Raw genomic sequence first — 13,142 nt, 5'->3', positions numbered from 1 at the left:
ATCAAGACCCTCGCGCGTGATCTTGCTGGAAATCACAGAATAACGTCATCATCTGCTGAGATTTGAACGCTCGGGTAGGTGGGCGCAACAACGCACCAGAGACACTCGACCATCACGGTCTAGACGAAGCTGCGTTCCCAAAGGAAGCCTCTGCGCCAGTAAATGAGAGACAATCATTCGACAGTTTTATATATCGCAACAAGGTTGTAGTGTAGTTGACTACTTTATTGGTACTGCTGATTTATTTCATATGTATAATGATCTTATAATAGATTCTAGAGTCGAATCAAAACATATGACTGTGATTCTTTGTGTTGATTCTGTAACATCTCCTATCCACGAACTCGCAGGTGATATATCTCTTTTGTATAAGCTTTACTTGCAAGTGGAATGATAATATGGCTGCGGAATGTTATGTTTCCCCCAGTAACTCATATCTTTCATTACAGGATATGATTTATAGAGTTGACGATAACCTTAATAAGAGTTTATATATGTTTGTGAAAGCTGGTCTCTCCGCATCTGAATGTATGAATAAAAAAAGTTAAAAGTGGGTCAGTTGGTATTAATAGAGGATTGTATTATTTGAACTGTAAAAAAGCTGCCACTAATAATGATACATCTGTCCAAAACGATAAACTACTTGATCATCTTGATACAATATATGTTCTTGAATCCCCTATAACTGTAACATATGTTATATTTGGGAGTACACACTCTTAGTAAAGTACAGATTCTAGTACTTTTGTTGGGTTGAGTCCCATCCGGGATTCGAACCCACATCCTCAGAGTCAGGCACCTAATCGCCCCTATAACTGATTCAGAAATTCATGTTGCAATTCAGCTTTTTAAAATAGTAAATCCCAGGAAATCATATCAAAGTTGAAATGATGAAAAGTTCAGAATAAGTCATCATCCCGTTTCTGAGAAAAAAAATTAACAAGTTGTTTAATGAAGCTTTATTCCCGGACCAGTGGTCAAATGCAATTATCATCCCGCTTCATAAAAAGGGTAATAAAGATAATCCTGAAGATTATAGAAGAATATCTATTCTTTACACTTTGAGTAAAATTTCTACATGTATCATACTTAACGCGAGATTGACAAATAGGGCTACTCTAAGATACAAATTTACAGAAATCCAGGCTGGTTTTAGAAACACATTTTCACGCCATACGCTTTCATTAAAAACTTTGAAGAAGAAAAAGAAGTTATATGTCGCCTTTGTCGACTTCAGAAAGGCCTTAGATTCGATCGACCGTAAGAAGCTATGGAATGTCTTTATGCATCTGGTTTAAGTGGAAAGATGCTTAGAGCACTGGAAAGTATTTATAGATCTGTTAAAAAGGATGTGTAAAAAGTAATAAGATTTTTACAGACTATTTTGAATGTCCAAAAGGACGACCCATGGTCCCTAGTATGGTGATCTACCTTCAGTTGTTGGCGATCTATAGCCGGTTTTTATATTGTCTTGTCATTTATAGTTAATGTATTTTAGATTTAATTACTAGTTTTAAATTTATTTCTGTGATAATCTAGTTGTTTTACTGTCATTTGCAGACAGGTAAGTATATATGCTAACTTTCTTTTTATTTATGTGACTGTAAATTTTTACTCACTCACTCACTCCAAAAGGATGAACGCAGGGATGCATTTTAAGTCAACTCATTTTCTCGTTTTTTATGAATGAATTGTCATTTGAAATAACACAACAAGGACCATTTGGCATGCAATTATTTCCAGATATGATCAAAATTTATTATTATTATTATTTGCTGATGATGTGATTTGAGTTTCTGATGTTATATCGGGTCTGCAAAGACAACTAACAATTCTAGAATCATATGCAGACACGTGGGGATTGACAGTTAATCTAGAGAAACCTCAGATAGTTGTATTTTCAGAAGAGGTGTCCCGTTACCGAGAAATGAGAAATGGTTTTATAAAGGTGAACGTGTTTAAACAGTTGATTCGTACTTATATCTAGGTATTCCTTTATCATCTTCTTGTAACTTCAATAAATGTACATTAGATTTATCATCTCGGGGTAAAAGGGCACTTATAGAAGTATTACATCACTTATATAAATTTAACAATGTTAAGTATTCTGTATTTTTCAAATATTTGATACTCAAAGTCAACCAGTTCTTTTGTTTGATGCCGAAAGGTGGGGTAATAATATATTTTATAAGATTGAAAATGTACATTTAACTGCCTGCAAGAAATATTTAAATGTCGGTCCTCAAACACTACATGTAATTGTTTATGATGAATGCGGACGTTACCCACTGTACATAATTGTACAATGGCGTTTTATAAAATACTTGCTTAAACTTGTAAATATGCATCAGCAAAGAATTAAAAAACTTATGGTATGTTAATGTATTATGATAATTTTGGTTACGATAACTGTTTCCTCTGTGCGTAATTTATTGTTTTCATATGAATGTAATTTTGTTTGGTTATTTCAAGGTGTTGGTATTGAATTCCAGTGTCTTCAGATGTTTAAAAGAGTTGCAGTTGACATGTTTATATAGACATGAAATAGTCTAATTGAAGAAAGTTCAAGGTATAGGCTGTACAGACAATATAAAAGCATTTTAGAACCAGAAATATATTTAACTTTGTTAACAAAAAACCCAAAAAACATTGAAATATTCTTACTAGGATCAGACATTTCTTGTCGTGGCAAACACATGCATACTATTCAACGGCAAATGAAGCTGTGTTTAAACAAAATAAATACATGGTGTCTTGAAAACGGCTTTAAATTTTTGAAATTGAAACCTAATTATATACATTTTTGATGTAAATACAAACCGCATAAAGACCCTGAACTATTTCTAAATGGCACCCCCATCAAAGGTGTGAAAGAAGCCAAGTTCCTGGAACTTATTTTCGACTCCCGTTTAACATTTTTGACGCATATTAAAAACCTTAAAGCCAAATGCGTGAAGGCACTCGATTTGTTAAAAGTTGTTTTCAATTCAAAGTGGGGAGGGGACCAAACTACCCTCCTACACTTATACAGATCACTCATCCGATCCAAACTTGATTACGGCTCCATCGTACATGGTGAAGCCTGTAAAGGCAACCTCAAAATACTAGATTCTACCCACCACCAATGTCTAAGACTTTGTCTTGGATCCTTCAGGACTTCTCCTTTTGACAGTCTCTATGTAGAGGCCGATGAGCCATCTTTATGATATCGCCCTACCAAATGAGCTTTGCAATATCTCACAAAACCTTATTCCAGTGAGTCAAACCCTGCTTACAAGTGCGTTTTAAATCCTCCTTATGAGGATTTGTATAATAAAAAATCTTCACTTGTTCCACTTGGGATAAGAATCCAACCATTCATTTCTGCTGCTGCAATGAGTAGGAAAATATACTACCCATCAAAGGTTTAGACTCACTAGTGTAAATGTAGCCACTTACTTCAGTTAACTGTTCTAAACTAGACTTTGCAAAATATTCCATACTGTTTTAATGTACTGTTTACACATGAACTGATGTATTTTACAACAAATTCGTAACGTTGAAAATATTATTGTCATGAGTTCAATAAATGATGAAACTCAGTGAAAATTGGCGAATTCTTAACAACATTTACACCAAAACGCAGATGTTCACATGCATTTCAGCAGTTTGATGCATGATCCTCGTGTAATTCATCTGCATAAGGTTTGCAGTTGGTTCCCCTAAGTTAGTGGAGAAATTCATCTTCGATGTAACCATATATATATATATACATACATGCATAACTTATAGTGAGTCTAAACCTTTGATCGGTAGTATCTCCTTTCCGTCTTTTCTCGACTCCTCCCTGGCAATTAGTAAGGCCCCAAGTCGACCTTACCTTGACCACAATACGAAAGTCGGAAACCAATGAATTACAATAAAGACAGGAATTTAATCAATTAAGAAATAATTATAGTAAATACAAATCTTTATGTACAGATGGGCCCAAGGACGGTGGCGCAGTTGCTTGTGCCACTGTCATTGGATCCGGAACAATACATGTATCTTCTAGAATACCGGACAACAGTTCTGTTTTCACAGCAGAAACACATACAATACTGACAGCTCTTAAATATATCAATAGACACCCTGAATATATACAATATATAATCTTTTCAGACTCCCTTTCTTGCCTTTAGGCTATTAAACATTTGTCTTCTCAATACCCACTTTTAATTGAATTATATAATGATCTTGCAACTGGTCAATACGACATCATCTTTTGTTGGTTACCTAGTCATGCTGGAATCAATGGCAACACGATGGCTGATGCTGAAGGTAAAGTAGCACTTTACAAATATGAGACACCACTTCTTATCCCATACTCAGATTATAAAGCTGCGATTACATCTTACATACGTGATCTGATGCGGAAGAAGTGGGACACCCAAGTAGGTATTAATAAATTGGGTGAAATAAAACCCTATTCTGGTTATACCTACTTGGGTTGTCAGTCCAGATTTGAGGAGACCATTATACGACGTTGTCGAATTGGCCACACAAGATATACACATGAAAGGTGAGGATCATCCGTTTTGTATCCTTTGTGATGACAGAATCGCGGTCAAGCATGTCCTACATGACTTGTTTTCCACCACAAGGGATAAATATTCCACTGTTAAAACTGTTGGGGATCTTTTAATAATGTTAATTATCATTTTATTATCGAATTTTGAGTGATATGTTTTGTAGATAGATGTAATTTTATAATTGAAAGTTTGAATCAGTTATTGAGATGGTTAGTGGCTGTATCCTCAAAGGGGGTTGAAGTACTGTAAAAATATTGTCCTCCTGAGAGGATACGTAAGTCCCAAAACAAAGTCGATTTAATCTCTCCACTCTTTTCAATCGTAGAATATGTGTCATTTTAATGTATGGCTAGATTTCTCCGAATTGCTAACAGTTGAAGGGATGGTGTAAATCCAGCTAGGGTCCATGCAGGAAGCAAATGTACTGTAAGTCCCCATGGTCTCTAGTATGGTGATTTACCTTCAGTTGTTGGCAATCTTTAGCCTGTGTTTGTATTGTATTATTTTCTTTAATATCTCGTTTTATGATATCATGCAAGTTTTATTTTAATATTTGTGATACACTGGTAGTTTTACTGTTTTCGTCTACATGCTTTTAATTTCTAATTTTATTGTTCTATATTACAATAATTAGTTGTTGTCGTCACGATATGGCTGAAATATTGCCGATGTGACGATAAATATTAACTCACTCACTCATTTAATTATTGATTTTTTAATAGGAATAGACTTAATTGATAAAATCTGTTTTGTAGATAGATGTACGTTTATAATTGGTAGTTTGGATCAGCAACTGAAGCGGGTTGAAGAAGTGTAAAATTATTGTCATCCTGAGAGGGTACGTAAGTCCCTAAACATTCAAGGTAAATTTATATTTACCAGAGTTTTTAATCGTAGCATTTTTGTGATTTTGAATTCTGGCTATCTTTGACTACAATCGCCAGCGGCTGAAGTAATAGTGTAAATCCAACTAGAGTCCATGCAAGTAGCAAAGGCACTTTAAGTCTCCATGGTCCCTAGTATGCTAATCCTTCAGTTGCTGGTGATCATTAGCCCGTTTTAGATCGTATTGTTCTCCTTAGTGATATGATTTTTTATTATAACGTTAACATTCTAGTATTACCTTACTATCTTTGATACTCTAGTAGTCTTACTGTCCATCGTCGACAAGTTTAAAGCTTCAAAATATATTCTTCTGTATTTCATAAACTGTCCTCGTCACGATTTGGCTGAAATATTGCCGTTGTGACGATAAATATTAACTCACTCACTTACTAGGATCAGAGCGGAAATTTTAAAACTAAAGGCTAATGAGGGACGGTGGTTGGATGATTTTATATGTAATATGTAATAAAGGAATAGAAGATGAATTTCATTTTATATTTATATGTGAAAGTTATAATAATCTAAGAAACTGATATTTACCACAAATGAACAACGACAATCTGTCTATAAATTTCATCAATTGTTATCTTCTACATCAACTGAATTATTGAATAATCTTTGTAAATATATATATTTGAGCTTTGAGGTAAGACAGCGGCTGATTAATGGATAATGTATTTGTAAGCGAATCATGAAAACCCCTAAAACTCATACCATTGTGAAGAACTCAGCTGCCTCTTTTACCATTGTTTGAGGCAATGCGCTTTGAGCATACCTTCATGACGTGGATATAGCGCAATATAAGTGCCATTATTATTTTCATTATTATTACGTTCAATTATACGTGTTTATAATGTACCTATGATATATTCATCAGTGCAATAATTATTTGTGTTTTGTATATGGGCTGAAGGCCTTCATACAAAATAAAAGACTTTACTTGAATTTGGGAAGTGTTTGACTTCAATGAAAGGAGTCCATATAGGAATATTTTACTGAAATTTCAGCTGCTTTTCGTAAGTGAACAAACCTCCACAATCTGTTTTAATAAACGCATTTCCACACAGCAACAACCTATTGTATAACTTTATCAAGTCACAAAATGGCCGAAATATTGCCCAAACTCCCAAAACTCCACATAGCATCAACATTGTTAGATATATATACAACAACATAATCACATATAAGAACATTTTATGCTGCAATTACAGTGATTATAAGTGCTGTGTTCGCCGTCGTTGGACTTGCGTAGTGTATATTGACAGTCTTGAAATATTTTATCCGTGCACTCTATTGTAGTTCACACTCCTCTATATTGACACTGTCCATGACTACACAATGCCATTTAGAAAGTGGTCAAATGTAACATATGTTATATTTGGGATTACACTCTCTTAGTTAAGTACAAATTCTTGTACTTTTGTTGGGTTGAGTCCCATCCGGAATTCGAAACCCACACCCTCAGAGTCATGCACCTAATCGTCAGCACACAAAGTCAGCCGCGTAGAATCGTGGAGGTCGCCGTGGCTGAGCGGGTTATGCGGCTGACTTTGTGTGCTGGTGATTGGGTGCCTGGTTCTGAGGGTGTGGGTTCGAATCCCGGATGGGATACAACCCAATAAAAGTACAAGAATCTGTACTTTACTCAGAAAGTGTAATCCCAAATATAACATGTTATATTCACTGTCCAATCTGTAAATATGAAATTCCACACTGCACTAGTATAGTGATACCTCATCCTTTCGTAAACATGTGGTATCAAGCTTATTATATGGTCGGAAACGTACAATCGACAGATTTCTAATGATGATTGAACGTGTTTAGTAGCCTTAATGTTTATCTTTAATAAATTGCATACCCAAGATAAGTCCCCATCTGGCAGAGTAAACAATTGTTTGTGTACAGTCAACACATGGAATTACAGGATTACAGGACCATATGAAAGAACATAATCCGTTGATATATTATAACGTGGTACAATGAGGGAAGACGCAGGGAAGAATATCAATTCTAATTTCAACACGAGAGTAATTCTGCCTACGTCTCATATGTTTTCTTTGTCGTCATCTGTCTGGTTGTAATTGGGATTCATATATACTGAACCACAAAAGAAACGTCGCCTTTCAAAACCAAATGCGAAATTTTGTTCTTGCAAGGTGGTGTTTTTATTATGATTGTTCGGTTTTGTTAACATGTTTTTCAATCCAAATAGACAATTATTGCCAACATCAGTGTGTTTTCTGATGAAAAAGCATATCGACCAAACGCACCGAAAAAGGCAGACATGGTAAACGGTTCCGTATGACATTCGTGAAAATGAAAATGCACGTGCATGTCGTGACAACCATACCAATGAAATCATTATTGTTTTGACACAGTCACCATGCCACGACTTACGAGAGATCAGAGGAACTAACCTTTGGGAGGATTGGAAGTTGGCCATACTGCACGGAGGGTAGCCAATCATTCTAATGTTCATGTTAGGACAATCTACCGACTGCAGGAGTGGTATCAGGTCACTAACAGCATCCGAGATCAAAGACCGTTAAAGCAGTGGGCGACCTTCAGTAACATCACAACGTCAAGACCGACAGATGGTGCGCACCCATCTGCAGGATCGCTTCCCCAGAGCGACGGAAACAGCACGCCAGACCATTGGGACTCACAACCCATCAGTGCTGATACAGTGCGTCGACGTTTGCGCGGACGAAACCTCTGCTGTGATAGATCATAGTCCTGTCCTCACGGCTCATCACCGCCAAAACCGACTGCAATGGGCAATTCAGCATCGAAATTGGCGTTATCGACAATGGAGAACTGTGCTTTTATCTCATGAAAGCCGATATTGTGTTTCGACAGTCGATGGCAGAGTGAGAGTATGGTGAAGGCATGGGGAACTGTTTCCAAAATGACTATTGTTGAAGGAGACTCGTGGGGTGGTGCAAGCATCATGGTGCGGGGTGCAATCGGTCTGAACCAGTTAGTTGACACTGTGGTGTTCCATTGGGCTTCCGAGACAACATGGCATCCAAACCCTACAATAGCCTGCACTCAGTCCGGATTGAAGTCCAGTAGAACACCTTTGATTCAAAGAAGACTGAATAACCTCCAACCAAGGCCGACAACTGCGGCAGGACTCGATCAGGCATTTCGCAGAGTATGAACCCAAGTGCCTATGGCCTTCATCAACCGGCTAATTCATTCCATGTACAGACGATGCAACGATTTCATCGATGCCCATGGAGGCCATACACAATACTGACATTGGGGTATCTTAATGGTACCATTTTTGGTGATTTTGATTGTGTGAACTCTAAATGTGATTTCCGCAAATGTATTAAGTAAACCATAATTGTCAAGTTTGAACTCATTCCTCCGTTTTGATTGTTAATTAGAGTGAATTAAAGTGTGTGCTTTAAGAAACCGCTATCGGCACGACAGTTTTTTTGTGGTTCAGTATACATGTACGTGTGTGTGACTGACATAAGAGAAGACACATGCTTAAGCCGCAAACTATTAGGGAAATGTATCCTTTAAACAATTACAATCCGCAAATGCATGAATTGAACACTTATGCGAAACACTTATGCACTGGCATTACTGTTACCGGAAGGGGAGGACAAGCTTACACTGCACTGAATTCAATTAGCTGGAAAAGTTAGACTGGCTATTTTCTAGCATTGACGTCAATAATCATATCAAACGCTTCTACTGTGGTTTTCCCGGTTAGCAACTTAAACGACATTTGCAAAAATAGCTTGCTACTCTAGCACTGTGTATAGCTGTGTCTGTACCATCGGTGCGTGTGTGTGTGTGTGTGTGAGAGAGAGAGAGAGAGAGAGAGAGAGAGAGAGAGAGAGAGAGAGAGAGAGAGAGAGAGAGAGAGAGAGAGAGAGAGAGAGAGAGAGAGAGAGAGAGAGAGAGAGAATGAGAGAGAGAGAGAGAGAGAATGTGAGAGACAGAGAGAGAATGTGTGAATGAATGTACATAATTCTTTGGAGGAAACTGGTATATAAACACTATATCCCATGATCACTGGAAAGGAACGGCTGACTATTTTGTGTTTCACGGTCAGCGTGATAAATAATATTCCCTTAGGTATAGCGTTGTTATGCCAGACACGGATAACGTTGACTGGACCCGTGGCACTATGTCTATTGTAGAAGGACACATTGTCCAAGTGCCCTAGATGCACGTATACCAGACAAACTAGAACTCATTATCATCGCATACAATGTAGTACAGAAACCATTGTGGATGGAGATTACATGACGAGTCATTTCACCTTGTAATGAAACATCGAGGCAGCTTTAGCAGTTCATGTAATTAAAACCTGGATCACATTTGCCACAGGCGCCGTACGATAAAGTAGTCTTCCATTTTCCGTACGTTTTTTAAGGCATCGTGGGTGACTGCGGGCTACGACGTTTGTGTTTACATTGTCTACGGGCATCGTGCGATTTCCTTCCGGACAGCAAAAGTAATGTAAGTCCCCATGGTCCCTAGTATGGTGATCTACCTGTAGTTGCTGGCGATACTCAGTCCGTTTTTAAATGGTATTTTCCTAATTTGAAATCCAATTTTAGAGATAGATGCTAGTTTTAACTTTTGATACTGTGATGTTCTAGTTGGTTTTACTGTCCTTCGTCGACAGGTTTTTAAAATTTATGCATTTATCATGGATAAGTTATAACTATAATGTACAGTTTTTAGGCCTAGATTCACCAGTATATGGAAGAGCACTGGGTGCAAACTCACGTTTTTGTATAGCTCAAGATAGGACCTAAACGTAAAGGCAATCTACAAAGGCCCAACAGCCTGCTGAAATTGAACAACCTGTTGAAACTGAATTCGAGAGGACTGACGCTGATGACGAGTTAGAAGATGAAGATGCTGCCGCCAACGACAGATTGGTGCTTTATTTTTAGGATCTGGACCTATAGTTATGATATAAGTCATGGAAACTTGACAAATAAGGAATTAAGAGATGTGGAACTGAGCTAGACAAATGAACTGCTAGGGATTGCCAAGGTTTACGCAATCCCTCCCTTCATTACAAGGTGAATCTGACTGTACAGGCAAGCTTTTAACCAAACGTGGAACTGCAACGATCGAGAAACGAACGTTCTGCTGACCTTGAAGCCCGCATCACTAGTGCTGACGGTATCTTTGAAGGTGTTCCAGCCTGCTCCGCCCTTATCACATGTCCCGATACAACATTTGATTGGTTTAAAGTTACATCATTTAATGGTCTCATGTCGTACCTCATGATCGGAAAATTACTGTAAACTACCTATCGGTGATTATTGATGACTCACCGTAACTAATCCTTTAAGAGTCTATTGGATTTTGTTACTCCCAGTTATTATGTTCTATATCCCTTGGTGCGGAAGGTCGCGGGTTCGATCCCCGACCGTGTCATACCAAAAGACGTTAAAATATGGTACTTGTTGGTCCCTGCCTGTCGCTCGGCATTAATGGGTACAACAAGGACTGGTCGGCACGGAGTCAGTATAATGTGTCTGAGTGGGGTATTCATGCTTCACCGCGGCATGGTATCTCAGTGGGCTAGCACTATAAAACCAGCTTAAGTCTGGGCTAGTACAAGCAGCCGCACATACACACGCATGCACGTCGTCATATGAGCGAAATATTCTCAAGCACGACGTTAAACCCAATTCCACCACCACCACTATATCCCTTGATTAATTACCAATGTGATCGTGCTGCGGATATCCCACGGCCCTACGATCGCAGTACGATTTTCGGCGAAACCACATTATCAGTGGTTCAAGGGAGGTTATTCTCTCTCACTACATCGGACATGCGAATGTGGGCCCACATTCGAAACTAAACAACATTTGAAACGTTATCGACACGAAATCAGAAATATCTGACGTGATAAATACTCATAATTTACAACCTAAGCGTCACTTATTGATACAAAATATATGAAATAGTTAGTACAAAGTAAAACAATAGCAAACGACACGGGTATTTTGCCGCGAAACTAGGTCGTGAAGTCGTTCATATTCATGAGTGTATTCCTTTCGTGGAACGGTTCACGCGATATCTCATTCGTAACTACTCGTGTCATTCCGGCAAGCCGGATGTAGGTCACGGAAGGAGGCGAGTAGTTACGAATGGCAATATCTATGACACCATTAGTTGAGATTTTGACCTTTGATGAGATAGGGGTCATATGCTAATCACCGAATTTCTGCTTGGAGCGTTGTACGGCAATATTATCGTGTCGTAATCATTATGGGACATGGAAGGCTTCAAAGAATATTGCGTTAATTTAAGATTCTTGTCAGCTTTAGTGTGAAATATGATAAACTTCCCATCAATATAATCACACTTGATTACAGTGATAATTATGACAGAAGTTTGACTCATTGTTGTTTTCAAATTAAATAAAAAGAATTTCGATAAAACTGCGTGCTGACGGTATCTTTGAAGGTGTTCCAGCCTGCTCCGCCCTTATCACATGTCCCGATACAACATTTGATTGGTTTAAAGTTACATCATTTAATGGTCTCATGTCGTACCTCATGATCGGAAAATTACTGTAAACTACCTATCGGTGATTATTGATGACTCACCGTAACTAATCCTTTAAGAGTCTATTGGATTTTGTTACTCCCAGTTATTATGTTCTATATCCCTTGGTGCGGAAGGTCGCGGGTTCGATCCCCGACCGTGTCATACCAAAAAGACGTTAAAATATGGTACTTGTTGGTCCCCTGCATGGCGCCCGGCATTAATGGGTACAACAAGGACTGGTCGGCACGGAGTCAGTATAATGTGTCTGAGTGGGGTATTCATGCTTCACCGCGGCATGGTATCTCAGTGGGCTAGCACTATAAAACCAGCTTCAGTCTGGGCTAGTACAAGCAGCCGCACATACACACGCATGCACGTCGTCATATGAGCGAAATATTCTCGCTAGCACGACGTTAAACCCAATTCCACCACCACCACTATATCCCTTGATTAATTACCAATGTGATCGTGCTGCGGATATCCCACGGCCCTACGATCGCAGTACGATTTTCGGCGAAACCACATTATCAGTGGTTCAAGGGAGGTTATTCTCTCTCACTACATCGGACATGCGAATGTGGGCCCACATTCGAAACTAAACAACATTTGAAACGTTATCGACACGAAATCAGAAATATCTGACGTGATAAATACTCATAATTTACAACCTAAGCGTCACTTATTGATACAAAATATATGAAATAGTTAGTACAAAGTAAAACAATAGCAAACGACACGGGTATTTTGCCGCGAAACTAGGTCGTGAAGTCGTTCATATTCATGAGTGTATTCCTTTCGTGGAACGGTTCACGCGATATCTCATTCGTAACTACTCGTGTCATTCCGGCAAGCCGGATGTAGGTCACGGAAGGAGGCGAGTAGTTACGAATGGCAATATCTATGACACCATTAGTTGAGATTTTGACCTTTGATGAGATAGGGGTCATATGCTAATCACCGAATTTCTGCTTGGAGCGTTGTACGGCAATATTATCGTGTCGTAATCATTATTGGACATGGAAGGCTTCAAAGAATATTGCGTTAATTTAAGATTCTTGTCAGCTTTAGTGTGAAATATGATAAACTTCCCATCAATATAATCACACTTGATTACAGTGATAATTATGACAGAAGTTTGACTCATTGTTGTTTTCAAATTAA

The 13,142-nt window shown here is 38.2% G+C and overlaps 1 long non-coding RNA gene across 1 annotated transcript; it reads left to right on the top strand.

Moving 5' to 3' along the window:
- Nucleotides 1-1,501: 1,501 nt before the first annotated feature.
- Nucleotides 1,502-6,605, top strand: LOC124274302. The gene is made up of 3 exons (XR_006897906.1): nucleotides 1,502-1,597; nucleotides 1,893-1,894; nucleotides 6,593-6,605. It is a non-coding gene; the product is annotated as an uncharacterized LOC124274302 (long non-coding RNA).
- Nucleotides 6,606-13,142: the final 6,537 nt, after the last annotated feature.

This window comes from Haliotis rubra, unplaced genomic scaffold, assembly GCF_003918875.1.
Source record: "Haliotis rubra isolate DU_JTF1 unplaced genomic scaffold, ASM391887v1 Scf19, whole genome shotgun sequence".
Classification (NCBI taxonomy): domain Eukaryota; kingdom Metazoa; phylum Mollusca; class Gastropoda; order Lepetellida; family Haliotidae; genus Haliotis; species Haliotis rubra.
The sequence above is the reverse complement of the archived record's forward strand: the minus strand, read 5'-3'. Positions and strand labels throughout refer to the sequence as shown.